Genomic DNA, 18513 nt, shown 5'->3' with positions numbered 1-18513 from the left:
TTGTAACCATGGCCCCCCAGGTGTGGGGAATAGTGGGGACTTTGACTTTAAGTACAGCCAGCCCCGGCTAAAATCCCAACCCTGCGCGGACGATCCAATGGCAAAATCCCTGCCAAATGCCCCCACACCCCAGGGACTCTAGGTAAGGTCCATTCCCCTCTATATTTTAAGCCAAGATAAAACCACCGCATTCACCCAGCACTGCAGGGCCACCTGATAGGTAAAAACCTGGCCCATTTCCCCGGGTTAACCCCAGTATTCCCCCGGACCTGGGGTGGGGGGGGGTGCACTAAGTTGACAGAACTTGTCTTAAAATTGTATTTGTTCAAGGCAGATCATGCGTCACTTTACCTCCTAGGCTGTGGATAAAACCCACTCATTAGAAGTTTCTTTACACATTATATTTGTCTTAATCTATAATTATTAGTCTCAATATCTTTGAGTAAATTGTCATTTTTTATTAAAAACAACAACACCAAAAGAGTAACTGATAAGATACTCAACCGATTTATTTTTTTGTAAATAAAAGCCTTAAACAAATATTTAGCCAGGTTACTAAGCTTTTCAGCAATGTATACCAGACTTTTTTCAATAATACTTAATCTATTTTGAATAATTAGCCTTTAGATCACTCTTCACCAAATGACTCTTTTATGTCCAACTCCATAAAATGCAAACAAGAATAATTACAGTTTGGATCAACATGTCTCTTAATTTTATTTTTAATATTAGTCAAGTAATAACAGAGCCATCAGTATGCAATCCAATGTAAAATTAATGATAAATTAGGTTTTGCTCCCATTTTTACTTTCATTTCTGTGCCAAGCCCTTTTAAGTGCATTGAGTCTTTTGGGAGACTTCACAATACTTCTGGCGTTTAATCCCCATATATGGCTTTAAGTTGCCATACAAATTTAAGTCTTCTTTACAAAAAATACTGTATGTCTCCACTTTAACCATAAACACACAATGAGAGGACTATTTAAAGCATTACCATGTGTCAGAATTATAGATCTTTCTTTGCATTTTATTTGTCTAAATGTATTACCGGTCTCTTTAGCAATATCCTTGTGCCTCTTTGAGTACTTGGCTTGACAGTTTGGTTTTTAATACATTGTTTTGAATGTTTTATTTGTACACAACAATAATGATGATGATGATGATGATGATGATGATGATGATGATGACACTATGCTATGCCAAAACCTCAACACATTTTCTTCAAACAAAAAAGGACAGTCATTCAGAATAACTTTTATTACATCATTTGAGAAAATAAACTCATACAATCAACGAAATAAACATGCATTTGTAAAATCACAAGTCATGTTATGTGTTCGTTAAATTTAACTTAATAAAGAAAATAAATATTGGTTGCAGTAAGCAATGCGCATCACTTCTAATAAACATTCCAACAGACTGAAAAATAAATCAACACAAATGGAAAAACTGTTTGCAAGTCAGCTTGTATCTTATTTTATGCCTTATCAAATTGCTATGCAAGCTGGAAGCTTACAAAATCACTCTTAAGTCTGTTGCCTAAGTAGAAACAAGTATGGACATCCTTTTCCTGAGGTCAAGAGAAAGTATCTTGGAGGTCTTGAACTCACAACCTTGAATTTGAGGCTTATCCTCTAGACCACTTTCGCCTTTTCACATTTTAAAGAGCCCAGTTTACAATATGGCATTTGCAAGGATGTGCCCTATTAACAGATTTTCTGAAGTCTTAAAAATTGAACTGAACAAAATAGTTCTCCTTTATTTCGGTCTGTTGATGCCATCTGTTTCTGTTTTTGTAGTTATCTTCCCTCCATAATATAGGAAAACCACTTTAAGCCTAGATAAATCCTTTACCATTTTACCCTTTTAAAATATATGTTCGGATTTATTTAATAATCACGGACCAACAGATGACTTTTATGACAAGATGTTCCACTGAACGCTTTGTTTCCATCTTGCACTCATTTTTCCAAGGTAGGCGTTGCAGTTGGGTTAGATGATTTCCATGCATTGCAGGTCAATCCTCATACAATGGCATTTTTGATTACATTCGGATTACATTTGGATTCCAGTGCCTGAAATAGGAAACAGAAAATACAACAATAATAGGAATTATATTTTCAGATCAATTATTTTAAAAGCCTGTACAACAACAGAAAAGTATTCACAAAACATTAAGTGCAACACCAATTTAAAGCTGCATCCTCACAGTTTTACTGTTCTGACACCTTTTTTATCTTTAAACGAGCCAATTGGCAATTATTGTGCATATGTATGGAAACCAGTGATATAAGACTGCTGACATAATATCAGATCACAGTCTTTCATATACAAGTTTGAAAATTTGGTAAAAAATCCTCCAACTAGTCATAAAAGGTCACACATAATAGAACAGATTTCAGTTGTTTGGAAAATATTTGTTTGCTATATTGCTTTAAGCCATATAATTAATTATATGTGTAAATTTAATTTAATTACTCCTTTGGGCTTTTGAAGAATGACCAAGAAGAACTGTCAATCTGTGAGAGAGCAGCTTCTGGACTACTGGTAAATTAAAAAGCATGAAATGAAATTGTTATCATGTTTAAATTCATCTACAATGTTGATATTTTAATACTGTCAATCCTTGTTGGTTAATTGTACAAACATGCAGGTACTTTTGGGCTTAAACCAATAGGATACTTGACTGTTAAATTATTGTCCGAATTTCGAAAATAGCACAACCATTACCTCATCTGCCTTTTTTCATTAGAAGAAGCCGGGAATCAGAGTCAGCTGCACCCCTGGTACCATACTCTTCTCTGAAAATGACAATATAATTAAAATTTAAATGTCTGCATTTCATTGGCACAGTAAAAATGTCAGCATTTTTCAATGTTTCTGCATCACCACCACTGGTGGATATCATAGAATTTAGTCTTGAAAGAAATGTGTGCTGGTTTATGCGTTCAAACTCATTTTGTTAAACCAATAGAATGAAGATGTAATTTATTTAGAGAACTATATTAGTGAACGAGGCATTCAATTGTGCCATTACATTAAGTTGTTCGATACCAACACTCCGGACATATAAACCATACATCCTTGGTTAAAAGAATGTAAATTTTAATTATAAAAAATTAAAGTTAATGATATGAAATGTATGAGATAAATACACTGAGAAAGAAAGTCTAACCTATTATCGATCTAAGTAAAGTCATATTCAGGCTTATTTGTTATTAAAAAAAAATCAAATAGAGTATTTTTTTCTTAATTTTTGCCACTGATCACTGGAGCTTCAAAATTGTTATTTACTATATTAGAATCTGTCAAATGAAAGAAGACTTTACCCCACCCACTAAGAATTAATGACATTTCCAATTAGTTTCTCATTAGGGCTCTTTTAAAACTATTTTTTATATTTTATTAAAATACAATAAGTATAAAAATAACACTTACACACAAATAAGTGGTAAAAGTTCGCTCCTCATTCTGTCTTTGGACTAACATATCTCTTGGTTGTTTGAACATCTTCTTGGTCGGCCATGATGGACTATTTTCTTACGACCCGTATTATATCCGAGGCCATATCTTGATACTAGCCGAGGAGTTCCGATTGGTTTCATCTCCTCAGACGCCATTTTTAATCGATTAAGTTGTGGTTACAAACGACTAAGAACTTATTCATTTTTTCAAAGCTATACTCACTTTTACGCTTGAAAATGTTATTTCGGTTGTCAGTACCTTTACACAGAAAATGTACCATTTTCTTGATTTTTAATGAAGATGTAATTAATTGATGGAAATCCATATGAAATGTTTTACCTAAGATAATAGTTTATTTCATACATACTGTTCTGCAGGGGAGCAGGACCTTTCAACCCCAAGAGGCTTTTTAACCCTTCTAAAAAAGAACACTTTTCAGTTTTCAACCCTTAGACTTTTAAACCCCTATTTCAAAGACTTTTCAACCCCTACCTGTTTGGACTTTTTAACTCCTATAACAAAGACTTTTCAACCCCTTGTTGAATTATTTTAATAACCATATTAAAGACTTTTTAACTCCTAAACCAAAGACTTTCCAACCCCTATTATTTGGTTTTGAGCTGGTCCAAGCTAAACACCATTAAAAATGCTGCAAGGCATTTTAGAATGTTAACATGCATCATGTGCCAATGCCTTCCTCAAACAGTAATACTAGTATATGTTTTAGAAAAAAATATCGAACTGTACAAACATGTAAGGCTGGTGAATTTTGCATTACAAAATAAACGCTATTGGTAATTAATGCCATGTTGTCACTTTACTACATACCCGGTAGTAGTATATAAGCCAGTCATCCTACAAGATAGCAGTGAAGCAAAAATACACATATGATGATTACTTGTAAATCATCTTGTATATGTGGAAAAAATGAACTTGTTATCTAGCTGATTGTAAAAACACTTTGTCATTCTTAAAGGGACTCGTACCTCATTGGCACCAAATAATCATTTTCCAGGTAATGTGTCTGAAATAATTAGTTAACTCTTTGATACTGAAATTGCAGAACAAAATACAATGAAAGTATGAAAATAAAGTCTTGTTTTAATCAGGGGTGAACGTTCGCTTTTTACGTCATGGACAAATAAATAGCATAACCACTCAGCAAAAGGGACTCATACATAATTTATGGATATTTTGATCATGCATACCTTGGAAGCAACACCTTTTATTTCGTATTTAAAACAAATTTGCTAAAGAACCACATTTTACAAACTACGAGCTATAACTTATACAATAAACTCATACCTGGTTGAGCATTTTTGATGTAGAAATGAGGCACCCAAAATGCCAACAAGTACATATATGCATGCATAAATATTGAAGCAATGGTTAACATCGTCGCTTAAGTATATCCCTCACGCATCAAAATTAATTTTGCAATTGCACTAGTGGCCAGAAGGAGGGGGGGGGGTGACCCCCCCCCCCCAACCACAACGTACCGATGTCATCCAAGTTACTTTTCGTTTCGAGGCAGGGGATACAGGGTAATCCAGAAGAACTGGAAAAAAGGTTGTGAAATTGCGTAAATTTGTTTATTTTTTGTTTAGTGACACTGTTATTCAAAATCAATACATACACATATATAACAAACATCAATTGTGACTGATAAACCTTTAACTACATACTAAATAATGCATTTATTGAAAATATTTATTACTGATAACAAGATTGTAACCGTGTTTTTAATAGCAGAAAGCGCAAAAAATATTAAATGATTGGTAAATGCTAAAAGATTTATTGTGGTCTACTATAGTCTCATAAGGTAGAAATACCGTGTGTAATGCTCATTTCTTTCAAATTTAACTCGATATCCTTCATAAGAACCATTGTTTTCGACATTTATTCATTCTTTTAGGAATATTGAAACAACATTATTAATTGTGGTAAACCTTATCTGGCAGTACTTAAGAGTGCATCTTTGACTTTATTACTCGAGTGAATGCACCTTCAAACCGGTTTAACACCAACATGTCACAGTAATCAATACCATCTGTGTTAAGATGTCGGGAATGTGTTAGACGAATGATTTTGTTTTATGAAGCTTTGAAGAGCGATGAATGGCACTAAAGTGGTGCCAAATGGATATCTCAAACACCCATTGGTAAGTCATTTATTTTTTTCCATTTAATTTTTTGTCTTGATTTTTGAATATATAAACAGTCAATAAGTAGGACATCTCGTAAAGAACGTTCACTTGAAACAGTCCTCTTCTTATCCACACTTCGACAGGGAGTGGGGCTACTCTGCCTAAATAGCCGTCAACGAGTATTTTAAGAAATATCAAAATAATAAAAAATGGTGTCCCAGTGGTTGCACCAGTCAATTGTAACCATGCCCCCCCCCCCAATAGTCCACCTAAATGACCGTCAATGGGTCTTTTGACGATTTTAAGACTATGGCAGTTACAGGGATACACATGAAATGTCAAAATAATAAAAAAAGTATCCCTAATCGCTTATTATTGTAGCTCCCCCCCCCCCGCCCCCAGTCTAAAATTATAGACGTGTAATACATTCTTCCAATCCTTACTGGTTGACGGTACATTTCCTAACAGGGCACAAATCCTGAACACCGGCTAAAACACGCGTTTGTTTACCGTGATCGATTATTCGATGATCTAGATCAATACAGAGGCTTGCCTTGGTCACACTTGCGAAGTTTCATCTTGTTTTGTTAAGCATTTTTCTAAAAAATGCCAATTATTTATTAAAGCATACTTTTTAATTATAATTGTATGACCATGTATTTTCGCTTTTCAAGTGTTCGGTGTTTGTGCCCTCCATAGCGTATTTTGAAGGGTGATTTACTATCCATAAAATTGAACGATTTTCGACATAATATTGACGAGATCGTGAATCTGTACTTTGACAGCTGTTTTCACATGAACAAAAGATGTTTCATACGAAAGTTTAACTTACTACAACATAAACTCTCCAAGATAATTGTAAAAAACATCAGAAAGTGTTCGGATTTGTGACCTTAGCCAGTAACGTCTAAACGGGCTTGTGCAAAAACCGGGGGTGTTTTGAAAAATATTGAAATTGTATTAAGTGAAGTATTTTATGGTTTAAATTGATCATAAAGGTTTATATTCATACTTTACCATATAAGTGAAAAGTTATTTTGCATTAAAACACATTATTTACCTTTCCAATAAAACAAAAGTTGACTGACACAGACAACAATTATGCCAAGCGGAACAACTCGACCCAATCGTAATAACTCGGCCACCACTCTGACAAGCTTCTAGATAGACCTCGTAAATACAATCGTAACAACTCAGCCATGGCCGAAATGTTCCAATTGTTTGAAAATTGTGCCCTGAAGCCTTGCAGGTGCCCTTCATGTATATATCGCTATGTTTTGACAGCAAGAAATGAAAAATAGACGTCAAACTCATAATTATTCATAGGATATGACATTTTTATGTATGGAACTGATATAAAATTACATAATCTGGTAATATTTCTTGTTTTATGATATTTTTGAGATGTTAAATGCTTTAACCCAGAATCCCGATCGGAATAACTACCCACTTTTGATACTAAACAATTTGTATGTGAAGGATTTGCCATATCAAAAAAGATACAAAAATCTGTAAACGTACAATTCTTTGGTCTACTAAGATTTAGCTTGTGAATGTCATTTTACAGCGAAATCAACAAGTTAAAAAAATACTCATGACCTGTTCCTTATCAATATGAAATATCTTTAAACTTTTAGGAACATTATGCAAAAAACAACAACAGTATGTTTTACCTTCGGTATAAGAAAATAACTATTTTCTAATAAAACTACTGTTGAAAAATGTAAGCTAATGAAATGGAAAATAAAAAGATGCTTCCAAACATGCCATATTTTCTTGAGACCATTCAGGGGGATTAATGTTCAAAAGTCTGAAAATTCAGGGGGATTTTGGTAGTATTCAGGGTTTTTTTTTAGCAGGTCTAATTTGACAAAATTTCAGAGTATTTTAAGACGCAAGTACAAATAAAGGCTGTTAATCTCACGTGTTGAGTTATTCCTTTACTACATAAAACTGGCGACGTGGGATGGCGACTCAACTACTGTCGTTTCCACCATTCATTGTTCAAAGTTGACTCAATGATTCAAACACAAATTCTGCCTATGTACGCTGGCAAAAGTGGATTTCCAAGTTTGAGAACATCATTAACAAATACTCTATGTAGTCCGCTAGGAGCGGTACCAAAATGATCCCAAAACAGCTTCAAACTCATTTATGACCGATCATTCTCGTCATCACTTAGTAAACGATCTTATTCCAAAATGGTTACACTGGAAACGTTGGAATATGTACCATCCCTAATCCTTCAATGCGCCGAAACTGTACAACTGAAAAAGCTGATACTGAGGAAGCTTTCCGCATTATCCAATTCACTATCATAAATTAGGATTCAAATTTAAAAAATGTGTCCATAGGACACGGATGCCCCCACTTCGGTTTTTTGTCACAGAAAATAAGCCATAATGATTTTTGAAGTATTTTTGGCAAAAAAGGGCCGTAACTCCTAAATGACTAAAGCGATTTCCATGACTATCGAACTTGATCAAGATATTATGGTCACAAACATGTGTTTAAAGTTTGGTGAGGATTGGACAAACAGTTTTCAAGAATTAGATCGGAAACAATCTTCGGGACGTATTTTTCAAGTCTTTTTTTGCAAATAAAGGGCCGTAACTCCTAAATGACAAAAGCGATTTCCATGGCTATCGAACTTGATCAAGATATTATGGTCACAATCATGTATGTAAAGTTTGGTGAGGATTGGACACATACTTTTCAAGAATTAGATTGGAAACATATATTTTTGAAGTATTTTTGGCAAAAAAGGGCCGTAACTCCTAAACGACTAAAGCGATTTCCATGACTATCGAACTTGATCAAGATATTATGGTCACAAACATGTGTTTAAAGTTTGGTGAGGATTGGACAAACGGTTTTCAAGAATTAGATCGGAAACAATCTTCGGGACGTACGTACGTACGTACGTACGTACGTACGGACAAGGGCAACCCTATATGCCGCCACTTTGTGGGGGCATAAAAAACAAATTGCCATAATTTTGAAAGACTCCCGAGGGGATTATGTCCAGAATTTAAGGGGATTTGGGTCACATACCAGAGAATTTTCATCATCGCCATGTAGCATTACGGGCATGACACATGTGCCAATTTACCTTGTCTACCCCTTTTTCCAGCACTTCATCTATATTTTAATGAGACACAGCCATATTGCATAATAAAAGCACTCACTTGCAAAATAGAATACTTCACAGAAAAATATGTTTCAGAGACAATTTAATGGGCTTACCTTCCTCTAAAATTGGATACAAAATCTGCTCATTATGATCATAAATGATGACTTTCAGACTAATAGAGAGAATGGAATGATTTATCAATATTTTTCATTTCAATTCCCAAATAGTCAGATTTGTTTGCTTCTGATAAAAAGCAAATGCATAATTTATTGTTTAAGTTCATAAACATATCATCTTTTGGCATTCATCAAAAAATAAAAAACATCACCACCATAATATTAAAATAAATAAAAGTCATTTCATCCGAATTGTCTACTTTCAGTTTCTCTTCTGGAAGTTCTGTTATTTTCCGATATTTGAGATGAAGGTCATGTCATGTATGTAAACATATTAGTGGGTCATAACAAAGAACAGCATTGTCTATTAGTTATTTTAATCCTTTTCTTTACCAAATAATGTACTGTCACCTTTAAATCATAAATCATTTTGATGACAATGACACATGTTTAAACACTTTAATTTGTTACATCCTCTCTGATTGGATAAAACCTATAGTTTTAACCAATGAAAATCGTCCTTTTATCTGACCAGTCTAATTGACATTTCTTATGCAAATTCTGACAGTTTCAATCAAAACAATGCATGAAATGTTTACCCATGAAATGTGCCCTGCTGACTTATTAAGTGTCACCCAATTGGTGTTGTTAAAATACACCATCAGTTGATAATCCAATTAAGACAAGAAGAGCATTATAATTGCAAACAGGCATATATAATTAAACCCTGTGATAATTTTGCGTAATTTTAAACACACTTTTTTTAATTTCGGGGGATTTTCATCCCCCTCCGGGAGACCGGGGGATGGGTCGAAATTCCGGGGGATTTTTCCCCCTCCGGGGGATATGGCATGTATGTCAGCTTCTGGGTTGCTTTGAAGTTGAACTGCTCACATGAACCCACAAAAGATGTGTAGGTATGTGCTTAACAATGAAGGATAAAACATTAAAATGAAGCATTTCAAGTGGAGGTTTTCATTAGGGTAGTGCTACCTTAAACACACACTTTACAATTATTTTTTTCTCTTTTTTAATCTATTTTCTTTAACCAATGGACTATACAAACAGTAGGGTCAGTCCCAGTATACAGGACAATTATTCAATAAAATGTTTATCCTTTTGATATCATAATTGGTAAAAAAATATCAAAATGTAAAGAAAAAATAACAGAGACCGGGTTCAAACTGTGGTCGCCAAAATTGCAGTCCAGTGTTGTATCCACTGCTATGAAAGTTTACATTTGTTTATTTGATTTAATATATACCTAGCTTGGTAACATTAAGTGATAACATCGACTAGCCAATCACACATAAAAATTAATTATACTAGGTATACCCACCTAGTAATCTTTTTTAATGGAAAAAAAATGTGAAAAATCAATTAATTGTAAACTATGTGGTACTTCAGTTAGTTAGTTGCAATGCATTGTACACATTGATACCAAATTCATGTCAGTTTTCGACAATTTTCTCTTCTTTCGCTATTTCATCATACGGTGTATAGGCCCTGAATAAAGTTTCACTCTGTTTCATTGAGTATATTTCTTAAAAATCCTTTCTTTGTTCTAATCTGCTAAAAGGTCAAAAAGGTCACAGTCATGTGAGCATCTTTGAGGCCTCTCAGTTATTATAACCAATGCACCAGTCAATTGTAACGGTTACTAACCACGCACACCCCCCGGTCTGGGGGTATACTGGGAATAGTCGGGAAATGGGCCGTGTTTTTACTTTCTATGTGGCCACGCAGGGCCGGGTGACCGCAGTGGTTTTGTCTTTGAGCCAAATTTAGCTGAGATTGGGCCTTATATAGAGTCTCTGGTGTGCAGGGGCATTTGGCCGGGGTTTTACCATCAGTTCGTTCCCGCAGGGGAGGGGATTAGACCAAGGGTTGGCTGGACCGAAAGTCAAAGTCCCCTCTATTCCCTGGACCTGGGGGCGCCAGGGTTACAATTGACTGGTGCACAACATATAAGATATTTATAAAATAAATAAAAGTACAGTTAATCAATAAATTTTAATGTGGTAAATTAACAAAGAATTAGATAGATGCTTTATGCAAAATCTCACAAAGATGTAAAAAAATACAAAGGAGTTCAGGTTTGCTAGTTTGTAAAAATATTTCATGGAATCATGGTAAATTGTTATATTATATGTCCAATGACAGCCCATATATTTTCTAACTACTTGAACCTTTCTTGTTATAATTCTTATTATTTTTTGTTTTAGTTGATGTGTGATGCTGATAATACAGAGACAGCTAGAGTGACAGAGTTTGATGAATAAACTTAAATTAAAAAACAGTGAGTACAATAATCTATTTTAACATGTCTTGTGTGTAAAGTGTGATTCCGAAGCAGTAAATATATATATATATATGTATCTTTAAGTTTTGAATCACAAATTTAGATCAAAGATCTATTATCACACAAAACTTAAAGGATATATATGAAAAGTCATGTGAATTGTGCAAGTCATATAATATAAAATTTATATTGATCAAGTCAAGCCATGCCATGTAAAAAAAACTGACATCATATCAAAGATTGTATGAATCATTCTCAGAGCTATTGAAAATATTTAATTGGTTGTAAGCGGACCATGCACGGTAATTTTGAGTAACCCCACCAGCCAATACAATATGGCTAAAAAGGCTTTGATAATATTTTTTATCTAATGTTTATCTTTCCTAAAATATTTATATTTATAAATCTATTTACCAGTATAAATCTGTATTTATTTATTTATTAATGCATTTATTTGCTCACTAATATATACAATACACTTATCGTTGTATATTGTCTAGCTAATACATGTATACAAATATGCATAATATGCATAATTATGGGGGGGGGGTCATAATTACCTATGGTGTACTGTCTTGTTCTTACGAAGATATGATTTTGACTAAAATCCTTACTGAAAAGGCAGTGCAGACTGGCCTGTTTAAATAATTAATTAAATCTTAATGGGTTTAAATGTATTTTATTTTATTTTTAAAGATATTTTAGAGTTTAAAAGGAAGAGAGTCTGTTTTAAAGACTAAATAATTATATAGTCAGGATAAAAAATAATTATTTTTCAAAATCAAGTTCAAATAATTTTCCATTATTTGGCAAATGGAAAAAAGCTAAATATATATTAAGAATGTTTTATAACAACTTATAACTTTTGTATAAAATCTTCAAAGCTTTCAATAACTTAACATGTCATCCACCTTATTGTCTCAATTTAAAAATAGTTTTCACTCAACAACTTACTTATTAATCAGGATAATAATTTGATAATGACTATCACTATCATTCTGTAAGATAATGTACTGGTACATAAATTTAATCCCCAATATATCAGATGAGTGTGATAGTATATGCTCTTAATAGTTGTAGCCCGGAATTATACGTAGGAAACAATAGAGTCATTGGACTGTTACACGAATTTCAATAGCTCGAAATTCGCCTTTTATTTGTTCCAGCATATTAAATGGGAAAACCCTGTTATGTTAATACAAATAGCCCGGAAGTAACAAATAAAAGGTGAATTTCGAGCTATTGAAATTCATGTAACAGTCCAATGACTCTATTGTTTCCGAAGTAATGTGTGTATATTACAACAGTTTAATTTTGTTTGTACCGGAGGATTAGGTCGGAAAAACTAGAATAGCTATAATTCCGGGCTACAACTATTCCGGGCTATATGTATTAATATATATATATATATATATATATATATATATATATATATATATATATATATATATATATATATATATATATGCACGAAATCAATGTGGGATTTTCATTAAGTTTTGGTTAAACCATCTTAGTAACAAATTACAGTTACTTCCAAATTACATCTTATTCTACATAACACAAACTGGAGGACAGTTCTTTTTATTTGGTAATGTTAAGAGACTTGAAGACAAAAAAAAAATGTTTAAATTCAGAAAACCTTACACAAAGTAGAAACCTTCTATTAATGTCATTATCTTGAAAAAATGAACATGCCTTTTAGCAATTGTATCAATCTGTGAAAATCTACATTTTGCCTTCAACATGTTATACAATTTGAGGATATTTACATGGAAATTAAGTTCAATTCTAAATTGACAGTCATGTATTTCTTCCAAAATTTTCATAGTATAAGGAACATGAAATTTTTATGAATTTAAGTGCATAACTGCAGATAATGATCATTATCTTCAATCAATTACAAGCCAATTCATAGTCATGCATATAGCCGCCTTTTCAAAATATGATAGTGATTGTCTCAAATGACCAGTCTTTCTCTGTGGGGGGTGGGGGCTGTCAGTCATAAGGAAACCTTTAAAAGGCATATTCATTCAGCCAATCAGATGTCAGGTTCAGTGAAAGGGGCGATGCCAGGTCAAGTAAAAGGGGTAGAGCTAAAATAAATACTGACATTCAATGAAGATAGATCCCCCTTTGGCCTCACAAATATGTTTCAGTCACACTAGGGGGTGTGACAGGGTCAAGCCATAATGGAGCCATAGGCAAGCAGACTTTTATTAACCCAACAACAACAACAACAGGTGTAATTCTTACCAACTGAGGAAAAAACTTTAGAGGTTTTATTATTGCTCATTTTTTTTATACAAATTAAATATCTAACAATGACAAATATAAAATATGATCATTCAAGCATAATATTGACACCAAACATGACACATCTTGCAAATGGTCTTGAATAAAATTCCTACACTTTTTATAATGATAATACATGGGACCAATATCAAAACCATTATCCTGTTAAATAGGACAATGGATTTGATATTGGTAATTCGCAGACAATACAATGTAATTAAGTAAAAAAATACACAGTATGCACATGCACACTGGCTTCAAACAAAAATTGTTGCTTAGGCCAAAAAAAAGTATTCATAGTTTCCAGTTAAATATCAAAAAAGGTAGGCATACGGTAACTGTTGTTTTTTTTAGGACCATGTTTCTTTGGCAAACTGACCTATATCAGGGAATTATTAAGGTCTTTACTAAAAAAGCACATATTGATCAAAACACCAAAAACAAAAAAGGATCAGAAGGATAAAAATAGGGTCAGTTGGGCGGAAACAAAGATTTTTGAATCCTTATTTTGTCAATGATGTCATGTCAGTGATCAAAATGATAACACAATTTAAGCCCTGCATTCTGGAATGTGGGGCTAAATTCTTGATTGTGTTATAGTAGGGCCAAAAATAAAATGATTTGGTTAGGGTTACATCCTTTTTAAAAACAGAAAGAGTAAAAAGTATAAAGGATTACATTTTTAAAATACATAATATATATGCGTTTTCACTTTAAAATACATGCATTGTTACAGTCTTGTTTCCAGTAAGTAACTTTTCCTTAAATGCATTCTTTGGAAAGTAATTTAAGGTTTATTATTCAAAATATATGTTAGTCAACTTGTGTATGTATTGATTTCCAACTTTTTTATTTTTTGTTTAAACTTTATGTATTAGAATTTCTTTGTGTAAATACCTGCTTATGTGATAAAAGACTGCTGACTAAAGATTAGATTTCAGATTTTGATATTTCCATTCCAAATTTAATGTTTTACAGCTTAAACTGCTACTAACAGTTTAAGAAAAATGCATAAAACATCAATTTTGGATGGAAGTATGAAAAGCTGCAATCTGATATTTTGTCAGCAGTCTTTTATCGCTGGTTTGCAGATATTTACGCAAAAATTCGCTTGTTCGAAGACAAATTTTAAAAAAAAAGTTGTCAAAACGTTCAATCTGTGAGGTTGCAGCTTTAATATAAGACTAACGTAAATATTAAAAACAAATGAGGCCCCTTTAATATTAACATGTCAATATCAAAAAGAAGATGAAAACTATGAGAAAGTGTTTTTATAATTAAAAATAAATTGCTTAAAGCAAATATCTGAAATTAATAATTGTCATGCAAAGCAGCCTGTAATGAATATGAATATTAGATTTTGGCCTTGAACACCTTTTTAAGAAGAGTGTTTTGAAGTAAGGATTATCATAATGCTGAACTTAATATTGTACTGTAGCTTTGTAGCAAATCCTTATGATTAAAGTCACTGTGTCTTCCTTATGCTGTGATAAAGATCTCCGTAGTAACATTTCTAAACCTAATAAATTAAGTGAAAAAGGGTGTTTATTGGGGGTAATAAAACACATCTTGATAATGGCCAATTAGTTTTAATCTTTCAAGTGTTGGTAGGATGGGAGGGGGGTCTTAACTTTTTGAACTGCCAATATTTTCCTGGTTATTTTGTCCACCATGTCAGAATGATCTGGGTTGTTTTGTCAACCCTGTCTAAATGGGTTGGACGTGTTTTGTCCCCTTAGTCAAAAATGACATGGGATGTTTTGTCCTACATTTTTATAAAGGAGTTCAGAATAAATAACACATTAGTTTTCGTGCTTATGTAAAATAAATGCAAATGACTTTCATTATAAGTTTAAAAAATACTCTTAACGCTGCATTCTCACAGATTTACCATTTTTACAACTTTTTTATTTTTGTCTTGGAAAGAGCAAATTTTTGCGTAAATATCTGCAACCCATTGATGTAAGATTGTTGATAAAAAAACAGATCTTAGATTTTCATATTTTCGAAAATGTTAGAGCTTAAAACCTTACTAACGGTTTAAGAAAAATGCATAAAACATCAATGTATGAACTTAAATATAAAAATCTGCGATCTAATTTTTTGTCAGCAGTCTTATTAACTGGTTTCCATGGATTGTAGCAAAAATTGGCTTGTTCCAAGACAAAAATTAAAAAGTTGTCGAAATGTTTAATCTGTGATAGTGCAGCTTTAATTATGGTAGCTTTTCAGTCATTTGCCTATATATGTCTATTTGATTCAGTAAATACTTCATAATATTAAAGCTAGGCTTATTAGGATATGCTTATTTTTCATTGGGTTCTATTTTTAGCACATAACAGCTTCATTACAAGAATATATTAATTATTATTAAAGCTGCATGCACTCTCACAAATTTACCGTTTTTACAACTTTTTTATTTTTTTGTCTTGGAAAGAGCAAATTTTTGGGTTTAATAGTATCTGCAAACCAATGATAAAAGACTGCTGACATAGATCATATCGCAGATTTGCATATTTTCGTTTGAAAGCCAATGTTTTGTGGGTTAAACTATTACTAACAGTTAAAGAAAAATGCATGATCTAATTTTTTGTCAGCAGTTTTATATCACTGGTTTTCATGGATTCTTGAAAAAAAAAATACTTCCCTGTTGGCCAATTGAGAACAAAATCAAGAGGTTTTGGGTTTTGCTGTTTATATGTTCTGGAATTTTTCAAAAGCATTTATTTATAGGACTTATGAATTTTATGTACAGCATTCTGTATATTGTCAAGTGTCCTTTTTTTTAAATTATATACAACATGTATAAATTTAATGTTTCAGGAAATAACCACCATCTCTCTCAGAGGTCATCTTTCTCATGATTGTGGGGAAACCTCAAAGGGCATCAGGAAAACCTTCATCAACCTCTTTGTGCCCAGTGGCTTGTGCAACAGTGTTTCAGAAGTATAAATACCTTTTTAATTTGTGTATATCAATTGTATAATGACTTGTTTTTATATATTAAATATATATATATGATTTATTATATATATATAGATGGTTAATCTTATGACTTCCTGATAGTATTTAAGTTGTGAAATATTAAATAATCTAATCATTAAAAATGCTTGGAAATGACAATAAAAAAAAGATATTTGTCGAATAGGAAGTTTCACCTGTCCTGTTTATATTACAAATCATTTTAAATCAGACAGAAAATTCAATATACTTGTTGTATCTCACTGTTTATTTGTCTTCACATTTTGTATTGTCACATCAAGCCTGTTTGAACATCCTAGAGAAGATAAGTGTATAGAAGCGGATATGATATAATAAATATGCATATAAATGTGCTTGGGATTATTTTCAGATTATCATTAAAATGGGGATAATGGATGACTGGCCACACATATGGGGCTATGGACAAGCTTCAGAGCAGGCTGCCAGGTGGTGGTGTTAGTAGTTTATACTCCGGGTCCCGGCGTGAGCACATTGAAGGGTCCCAGAGTGACAGTTCAACCACCCACACCTATCCTGGGCAGAACCAGTACTAGGTGCCTTCACCTCTGCAAGGAACTGACAGCTTCTGTACATGCCAGGTGCAGTGGTACAGTGCGAATGGTCGTAGAAAGGATTTCATAACCAATCACAACAGAGGTGACCTGGTCCGCCCGGGAATCGAACCCGGGATGTCCTATTCAGAGTCCAACGCTCTACCGATTGAGCTGACCGGGCGGACATATTAGCTACATTAGATGACAAGCCATCTATGCTGGACATTCTTCACAATAAAATGTGATGTCACAGGAGCTGTCTATCTCAACAGCTCACACTGTCCGTATTTGACTAAAGGAATGAATGAAGTCACTGCAGAAGTTAGATTGAGGAATGTTCATGTCACTACCCATCTTTTGGAAGGAGTTGGATAAAAAAAGTGTGGCCTATGTATTGAAACAGGTCCGATTTCCAGTTACGGACAGTCTTGATTTGTCTGATTACATTTTTGACCAACATGATGGTCTAAAAGAACACTTACTGGTAACTGGTAAAATCATGGCCCAGTTGTTCCAAGAGGCAGGCGAGTGGGAAGTTACTAGACTCCATTTCTTTATGGGTTGATCTGAGGTTCCAGTTCAGTTAAAGTACTGATAGAACACCAAGTGTTTGCCATAATACAGCAACATTTGATTTGTAACTATGTATTTGTTTGAATTGTTGAAACAGTACTGTTTACTAAATAATGTGTATGTATATGAAGAATAATATTATAAATAATTTGTAAGAACCTTTTGATATTAAGTAAAATGTCGATAAGTCTAAATATGTATCTGCGAATCATTTTTGTATATCTGTAAAGATTACATTGCCTATATTCCTCAATTTATATTTTTCTTTTAGCCAGTCAATAACTTTTCTTAAGTTCTATCTTCAAAATTGTCGGGACAGGGATTATAGCCCTTAATTAACCCAAATATGTAACATTCAATGCAAAATTTCTAATTGGCTGCATTTAGGCAGTTCAGATGCAGGAACAAACATCACTTGGGTCCTTAATAATAGCTTTCCATCTGACATTGAAGATCCAATAAAAGGAATTTGTCATGTGACTGTTTATTAACTCTCAATTTATTGAAAGTGAAATTACTTACATGATTTGTAAGAACTAAATTATAATGATATCAAATGATTGTTTAAATTAAATAAAATAGATGATTACATACATGAACTATTTTTATTTCTTGTTTGTCAATATGAAGAGTAATGCAATGGCTTTTGAATTTCATAAAAAAGGATGGAAAAATGTATGTTTATTGTTTAAGCAATTAATTAAGTAATAAAAGTTGTTTTTTTTTTCTTTTTTTCAAATTGTGCTATCTTATAATACAGATCGTTATTTGTTTAATTTTGGTACAAATGAAGTATATAAGGTATGTCTAATGTTACAAATAGCAAAAATTTGCATAGTGACAAGGTGAGCTTTTGTGATCACAATTTGTCCGGCGTCCGTCTGTCGTCCGTCCGTCCGTAAACTTTTACTTTAAACGACATCTCCTCATAAACCGCTTAGCCAATT

At 33.0% G+C, this 18513-nt stretch overlaps 2 long non-coding RNA genes across 2 annotated transcripts; one reads left to right on the top strand and one right to left on the bottom strand.

Moving 5' to 3' along the window:
• Nucleotides 1-1317: 1317 nt before the first annotated feature.
• On the bottom strand, nt 1318-3563 carry LOC128233451 (uncharacterized). The gene is made up of 3 exons (XR_008260692.1): nt 3439-3563; nt 2731-2801; nt 1318-2075 (listed from the first exon to the last, which is right to left on the bottom strand). It is a non-coding gene; the product is annotated as an uncharacterized LOC128233451 (long non-coding RNA).
• Nucleotides 3564-5527: 1964 nt separating this feature from the next.
• On the top strand, nt 5528-17121 carry LOC128235351 (uncharacterized). The gene is made up of 4 exons (XR_008261195.1): nt 5528-5626; nt 11086-11159; nt 16281-16403; nt 16810-17121. It is a non-coding gene; the product is annotated as an uncharacterized LOC128235351 (long non-coding RNA).
• The last annotated feature ends 1392 nt before the right edge of the window (nt 17122-18513 follow it).

The sequence above is a fragment of the Mya arenaria genome, chromosome 5 (assembly GCF_026914265.1).
Source record: "Mya arenaria isolate MELC-2E11 chromosome 5, ASM2691426v1".
NCBI classification, from domain to species: domain Eukaryota; kingdom Metazoa; phylum Mollusca; class Bivalvia; order Myida; family Myidae; genus Mya; species Mya arenaria.
This window is presented reverse-complemented; position numbering and strand designations above follow the sequence as displayed.